This window comes from Tiliqua scincoides, chromosome 3, assembly GCF_035046505.1.
Source record: "Tiliqua scincoides isolate rTilSci1 chromosome 3, rTilSci1.hap2, whole genome shotgun sequence".
NCBI lineage: Eukaryota > Metazoa > Chordata > Lepidosauria > Squamata > Scincidae > Tiliqua > Tiliqua scincoides.
The window spans coordinates 13403834-13410898 of NC_089823.1; the positions used below are offsets into that span (position 1 = coordinate 13403834).

The window sequence follows — 7065 nt, forward strand, 5'->3', positions numbered from 1 at the left end:
CTCTGCTTTCTAGGTTCATTGAACTTGCAGATGTCCCTGACAGTAAGAGGTCACAATTGTTCTACGTAACAAATTCCTTATATAATATCTTTTCATAATCTTGACAGCCTCTTTGGGTTTGATGCAATCTGAGGAACATGTCATTGGCGACAACAGTTCCGTCATGGGGGAAAAAGATAAGGAAATGTCAGATGCCACCTTTCCGATGAAGTGGACTGAAAATATCCTCAAGGTAATCTCTAGTGAGTCATTTTGACAGCGCTTGAACGAAAGGACTATATTCCTCAGGACTGACGTGTGTAGATGTTTGCCACACTCTCTCCCTTAAAAGTTCAATCCACACCGGGGCAGAAAGATGTGTTGAACCGAAGATGTAGGCATTACTATGGTGAACTTCAATGAAGCTCTCTCTCTCTCTCTCTCTCTCTCTCTCTCTCTCTCTCTCTCTCTCTCTCATAATTAGCACATGGTCAGCACAATCCTAACTTGTACTGGAACAGGCAGGCCAATCAGCCTGCGCTGTATCCAGGGCAAGTTTGGGGTTGACTGCAGCTCAGCTTGGGGAAAGAGAAATTGCTTCCTCTTACCCCAGGTAGAACTGCAGCAGTCCCAATGGGTCTACTCAGATCAGCGCCATCTGAAGAGATGGTGCAAATCCGAGCAGCCTGGAGCTGCCTCAGGCTGCCTGGGAATGGGGCAAGAATCCAACATAAGTGCCAGATCCTGGCTCTGCCCCCCACTTCCCTGCCCCCTGCCCACAAGACTGCCCACTGCTCACCCTCCCCTCACCCTGGATGCCTCCCTCTCATCCTCCCCACGCCCTCCCCCCCCCACCCCTGCACCAGCCTGACTCAACTGGGTGAACTTACCCTGCCGGGGTCCTGCTCTGGCGTGGGGAGGCTGGTGCACATCAGTGCGCCGGCCTCCCCGACTCGAAAGGAGGTGCAAATGTACTTTATGGTACATTTGCAACCCTCCCAGGCTGGTGCAAGGGACTTGCACCAGCCCAAGGGCATGTTAGGATTGCGTCCTAACTGCCACGGCATACAGTGATTGCAACTGGCTTAAACAGTTTTCAAAGCGGGTTACAGAAATTCATGTAGACAGGTCTGTCAATGGGTATGCATCATGATGGCTATCTGGAACCTCCATGTTCAAAGGTAGCATGCGCCAGGTGAGCATGATTCAGACCAACCACATGGCATTTTGTTTCAGCTGATGGCAAGGATGCACCAGATCACACCGGCACTGGAGAAACTGCCAATTTTGGTATTTTAGAGCAAACCTTACACACATTCTAGCTGGTTGGCTTAGGAGAAGCTTCGCCTTTCTTTCTGGGAAACTCCATGACTGACTGCACCTTGTTTGGTTCCCCAAAAGGACTCCATTTGAGCACTTATACCGCTGGTCAAGACACTTGCTCTCTCACTGCAAGAGAGTGAGAGTGAGTGCTTTCATGGCCCTCTTAGTGGTTCACTCTTTGCCGGTAGACCTGAATCAGGTTACAGACAACAAAGACTGAGCCATGGTCTCTCACTATGGCTGGAACCATGGCACTTTCCTACTTCTTCCTCATCTTCTCCCCAGTCCTTCTCCTGTCTTCCTCAAACCACAAAACCCCCAGTTCCTCAGCCCATAGTGACTTGGACAAGGGTCATGATCATCAAGCAATTATGCAGGCAGTAAGGTCCCTGCACAAGGATACCACTATTCACAAGTGGCACCTCCACATAAGTTCTGCCAAGAGCTTGGTGGTAGATCACCATGCCCTACATGGGCCCACTGTAAGTATGAATCAGCCCAGAGAAAGTGATGCACTTACACACTTTCAAAATATATTGGAAATACACGACTAAGCAGTACATTACTCAGCAGTATTGCACTTCCCCTCAAACAGGATGCCAAATTCAGGTGCTGGAGGCATCTGTACATACCTGTGTTTCCTCTTGAACTTCACTTTGGATATCAAACCAGCTAATTAGCATCCCCTTTTCCTAGGCTGTTATGTCACATTTGATGCGTGGCACATCTGAGGTGTTTTTTAATTGCAATTATCCAGTCATTTAAAAATGCCTCACAGTACTGTAAACCCCACACCTTAATTATCTATCTTCACATCTGCTGTTCTCTTGTCACGGAAACCAGCCAACTTTGGCACAGAACATCTCCCCCCACACAAATGCACATGCGCATGAACACAAGTGTGTTCCTCTTTGTTCCTCCCATGGAATCTTGCAAGATATTTTGTACAGTCTTGCCAAGAGCTTTGACATACGTGCTTTGCCCATTTTGGCAGCTTAGCTTAATATTGCCAGCCACCTTTTCCCTTCCTTCTCTGCCCCCAAAGCAATGGCAAGCAATGATGATGACCCCCTGATAATGCTGATGAAAGCAACGGTGGAAGTGAATGGAAAGTGAACTCTTGCTCTCAGTGACCAAGAGCCAGTGGAATAAATACTGGCACGCACACCTTACAGAGATGATTTTAGTTATGGTACTTGAGCCTGGAGCGCTCTTGAGTAATTGGTAACTTTCGGCAGCTTCCAGCCCCACCACTTGACTCAAGCATGAAAATGTGCACCGTAACGCTGCACATTTTAGCTTGCCAACGCAGTTCTCTGACAGGTGCTCTTTTTACAAGAAAACAAGCCCAATGATCCAGTTGACGCATTATGCAATACACCTCCTGCTGTGAAACACAAGTTAGCCTTATCCTGAGTCTGACCATTGGTCTATACAGCCTAGCGCTATGTACTTTTGCTGATAGCATCTGTTAGTGGAACTATACGTTTAGGTCCTGAACCTATCAGCACTGGGTATCGCAAACGTGCTGTAAGGGTCATTTGCACCACCCTCCAACTAAATGGCACTGACAGGAAGGCCTGCACTGCTTCGCTGGCACCAAGAAACCCCCAGTGGAGAAAAGGTAAGTGCTGGGTGGCACGGGGGCATAGAGAGTGTGGGGGGAGGACAGGGGGAGGTGTACCTGGATGGGGGGAGGGCAGGACAGGGGTGCGACCACCCCGGAAGGGGGGGGGACTGGCAGGATCCTATCACCCATGTCAAGCTTGGAAGCCCAATTCAAGGCTTCTCAAGGTTGCACCAGCTATTTAGCTGGCAGTCTCAAGAAGTTCCACTGCAGGAACTAGGACTTTGCTTGGTGTAAGGGGACGATTTTCCCTTTTCCCTGAGTAGACCTTCAGCAGCTTCCCTGGCCCTATGGTGGCCATTTCGGTGCCACTGTACTGCGTGGTGCTGAGAAGCTTAAGATTGGGCTACCCTTTCTGTGATTCCTTTTAAGACTTATATAGCAGATTTCTTTTATTCCTCCCCCATGCCATGGAAAATATGAATTCCCATATCTTTTCCCCTGATGGAGTAAAAGTATAGTCAGGGTCTAGTTGTCCACTCCAGATTGTAGCATGAACAACTGCATTTTGGGGAGAAAACAAGCTGCTTAAAAGAATTATAGGATAATACATCATGAATAACTATATCCTCAGGCAGAAGTCAAGAATCAAATCTATTTCATTATGCAAAGAACTTGCTCTGCCTCTGAGTTGTGGGCTAAAGAAGTTATTCTCAGGGCCAAATTATATGTTACATGCGAATGCATGCACTTGTATCCCTTATAGTCTTTTTGGAGTAGAGCAGCGATGGGTAGGGAAAGGTTAATCATCTCTTCTCCTAACCATGGGTTCTCTGCTTCTAGCAGTGCTGCCAGTCTAACGGTATAGGCTTGTGTGTAAAAGGACTTTGGTTTGGGTTACCAGTTGATCTTAAAAATCTTGGTGATGCGTGCAAAAGTGCAGTCTTTGAAGCAGACAGTTGTAGGACAATCTTGGTTTAACAGTGTGGAGAGCCCATCAGCCACTTCCCGTTTTCCACAGATTACTTGCTTCTGTTTCACCCCTCCAGCACATCTCAGAAGATGCTGTGAGCAGAGACAATGATGAGATGCTGTAGTATATCTTGGAAAGAGTTTACCAGATATATTTACTGTTTCTTTTACCTTCATGACCTAACTCAGCCCCCATGATAAGGAATTCAACCAACTTGAAACATTAGTTCCCCATCTCTTGCATGCTTAAAAGTGTAATGTTGGCCAGAAAAGCAGCTCTCATAATACACTCATATTTCTTCCTTGCTGAGCAAATTGGTTATGTGCAGGCTAGCAGCTTAATTTACTCAAACCCAGCTCCACATTTCTTTGTTAATTTTTTGTAACCTTAATCTTAATGCTAAAGGATGACTTTCCATGCACAGTTTGCATTCATAGAGAAATGAGGGTTACTATTTCAACTTAAACCTCCATTCTGAAATGACGACGGCAGATGATGTCAGTGGGATTCACACTCCCAGAATTGGATTGGGGTGGGGGCTAAACCTGCACCTTGCCCATGGTGACCCCAGCCATTGAGAATTAAGTCTACACTTATTTGCATAGCCCTGTCCAGAATTCTATTTCTTGGTCATGCTACAGAGTGACAGAATGCTGGGATCTCACATATAATCTAAAACAAACTTGAGGCAAAAATTGGAAACTTCCTTCAGTTGAATAAACATTTAATTGCCCCCTCCAGGCGCACACACCCCTGTGTGCACTCCCTCTGGAGGTGAAGGGAGCCTCTGAGCTCAGCAGAGGCCAGGGATTCGCTCAGACTGAGCTCAGGAGGCAAACACACACAACTTCTAATTTCATGGAGAAACCGGAGGTGACTTTTTAATGCCTTATAAGGCATTGGGAGGTGTGGGGAACCGTCCCTGGGATCGTGGGGATGGACATTTGCCTATATCTGCAATTTCAGGTATCCATGGAAGATTCCAGAACAGAACCCCCGCGGATAAGGGGGCACACCTGTATTTACATTCAATACACATACAATCTGTGTATAATGTATACGTAATCATTATTCTGTGTCTGCATAGCTATTCATACATTGTGTTCAACATACCACAGCAGGATGCATGATCTGTACTCTACATTTTCATGGAGTCCAGTCCTCCCGATGCAGGAGTCCCATCCTAGTTGTCATTCCCCCATGTTTGTGTTCACAGTGTCTGTACATCCCAAATCTACACACTTTACTGATAAGGTGTAGGAATATGATAAATTAACGCATTTGTTACAGTCACTCACGTTATGGGGTGCCAGGAGGGGCCCAGCCCCCTAACCTTTTGTGATGCCCCCCTCAATTACTGCTATAGATGGTTTCAGGGGTCATAATTTAGGTAGTATTGGAGGGGAGGTTAGAGGATAGGGCAGCAAAAGATTTCATTAAGCGCCCACTTCCCATCATAATTCAAACACTGTATTGCCCAGTTTAAATAAGAGTTACTTTTGTACTAGGAAAAAGTGCCTTCTTCAACCCAAGCAACTCAGCCCTAATATTTCTTTTTTAAAGCCAGGTGGAAAGTAGGGATGGATGAAATTGTCAGTCCTGATCTTATTTTAGTTCAGAGTGTTCTTTTTCTGAATGTCTGTCATCCATCCCGTTGGTTATTTCACAGTTTGGTTTCAACCAGTGGGCCTGCTCAGAAGTTTCTCACATGCACACCCCTACAGCATGCAAACGTGGAAATAATTGGAGGTGATGTGATGATATCACTGGATATTACTTCCAGGTTGTGAGCTGCTGACAAGGCCATTCCGTTCCTAGCTGTTTGTTTTATCCTGCTCTCACGAGAACATGAAGAGGGCACTCAGCCCAGCTAGAAGCACCAGTGAAAAAGTGAGAAACCACAAGAGCTCCTAGCTTTGTCGTGTGCCTTCTTTGTGTCAAGCAGCAACTGTTACCCTGCACATGCCTGATCTCATCTGATCTCGGAAGCTAAACAGGGTCAGGCCTGGTTAGTACTTGGACGGGAGACTGCCTGGGAATACCAGGTGCTGTAGGCTTATACCATGGTCTTTCGAGACTGAAGGTTGCCAACCATTCTTTGTGTCAAGAAGGTGGCTCTGCTTAGAGGCAGCGGTAGTGAGTGTGGCTTTGTGATCTCTCTACCGGTCCCTCCCTTCTTTGGAGACTCATCAAGAGCCTTCAAAGGAAGAGTATGGGGTGGCAGGCAGATTTCGAAGCCACCAGAAGAGAGACCATAGTGGTCCCCATCTTGGCTGGCCTCCTGTGGCACCCCCTCACGTAAAGCTCCAGTGTGGTACCGAGGAGTGGCCCGTCCTCCACTCCTACCAGGTAAGCCACTGCTGCCCTAGATTTCAGTTCTGTGCTGGTGTTCCAGCTACTATCCATGCATCCACAGACAGAACATATCAGTTCCTGCTATCAACACAAAATCACTTTCTGATATCCCTCAGGCCATCAGCTTAAGACCCTTCATGGGCTGAATCCTGACAGTAATGTGGTGAAGAGGAGACTATTTCTCAGAGCCATTCTGTTTTTCTGTATATTTTAGAGCTGGATACTGTCACTAAAAGAGATACACCAGTCAAAGATACCGTCTTTCCTCCATGCAGGCACATGTTTCAATAGGTATGCCTGCTGAAAACTGATTTACTTAAATATTAGTCAGAGGAAACCAGTAATCATTGCCCAGCAAACTGAATATCAAGGCAAGGCAACAAAATAGATTTTCCCTTAACCATTATTTAAAAGTAATGCTTTTGTTTTCCCCAAAAAGCCTCTACGCATGAGTATTTTCTCAGAAGACAAACCAGTTCCCATAATGAAACCTTCTCGGTGCTGCTTCTCCTTGCTTAAGCCATTCACCAAAAGTTTAAGGACTGAATGAAAGCAAGTTCAAAGTGTGCTCCTGAACAGATGTGGAAGCTGTTTTTCAGGGGTTGGATTTATTAGAATTGATTCTTTATAAGGCCCATATCCTGAATAAAGTATTTTATGGCGTTTAGTTGACTTCATAAAACATGTTCCAAGTAGGCAAGATCAGTAGAGTGTGCGCAGAAGAGCTTTCTGCATAAAAGAATAGTTTAAAAAGATGGCGGGGGAGATCCAAATCTAAATGGAGCAGTAGGGGGAGAGTGTTTAGCTTTGCTTTTGCACTCTTTTTCCATGTCATTTTCCTGGTCTTAATCAACGCCAAAAGTACCTG

General features: G+C 46.1%; 1 pseudogene; it reads left to right on the plus strand.

The window, feature by feature from the left end:
• The first annotated feature begins 5779 nt into the window (after positions 1 to 5779).
• LOC136646344 (5S ribosomal RNA) lies at positions 5780 to 5899 on the plus strand (annotated as a pseudogene).
• Positions 5900 to 7065: the final 1166 nt, after the last annotated feature.